Raw genomic sequence first — 1182 nt, forward strand, 5'->3', positions numbered from 1 at the left:
GTCGACACAGCCATGGTTGCCGCTGAACCAAAACCTGCCTTCGCTTCACCTAATGTAATAACTTCCGGCCACCTTCGATCTCGGGGGTGATTTAAGGCCTAAAATCCGGCTTATGGGATCTTCGACGAGCGATAAGATAATGAGGATTTTGGCCTTAATTGGGGGAGTATAATGTGTCTATCGAGTCTCTGTGGGTTTGCTTTGTGTTAATGATGTTATCTTGTTGGTAACGTCTCGTTAAATGGATACGATATCGGGTCATAATCCGCGGATTACGATAAGGCAATAACGAATGGAATTAGTACAGCCTCCAGCCATCCATCTCCCGCCCTGCCATATAAATCCAGAAACCATCCGATTTTTACCGCCATCTGAAAAGGATTTGACCCGACTCTTTGATCATGAAAAATGCAGCCTAATTCACTTTTATGAATCGCATGAAGAAGAAGTCAGCCGAGGAGTCGATCATAAATTAGGATTGGATTCCATTTACTTACTCTCTCTCGCTGGCTTCGATCCCATGTTTCCCCCGTGACGCTCGGCTCTGGTAACTCCTCTCTTGTCTCGAAATACCTTATAATATCAAAGGTTCGCGTACTTATTGATTTCGGACGCCACGAGGGGTTCATAACTCAGATATGATATTTGGAATAAAAGTTCATAAAACGGAGGAAATCTCCATAAAGTCGTAAATTCCATGTTTTCCTGTATAATTCAGACCAAATGCGCTCAGATCAAGCGTGGAGACCCACAGGAAATGGGGATATGGGGGGAAATGGCGGGGGCCAAAGATGGAGTGTCGGAGGGCGGGCGGACGCCATGGTGCGCCCGTGGTGAGGCTGAGGAGGCTCTGTGGTGCTGAAGTGGTGATGATCTCGGCGGTGGTGAGGTCTCTCTGCGTTTGAACCATGATGCTGGTATCATCATGCGGCGACAAAGTATATTAATAGGATTTTGATGACATTGGTGCTGTTTTTTTCCTAGTAATGTAGAATACGAATGCTTTTATTTGGTGGAGAGAAACACGCACGTAGGAATTATTTTTGAAAGATTGGCGATGTTTAGAAGACGCGTGAATGAAGCATAGTGAAACATATTCGGTAAAACAAACGAGGAAAACATTTTTTTTATGATTTTCTCTATATTCCACCTTTTCCCCTTCTTAATCCATATCAAATCTGT

This window comes from Penaeus monodon, chromosome 23 (genome assembly GCF_015228065.2).
Source record: "Penaeus monodon isolate SGIC_2016 chromosome 23, NSTDA_Pmon_1, whole genome shotgun sequence".
Lineage (NCBI taxonomy): Eukaryota > Metazoa > Arthropoda > Malacostraca > Decapoda > Penaeidae > Penaeus > Penaeus monodon.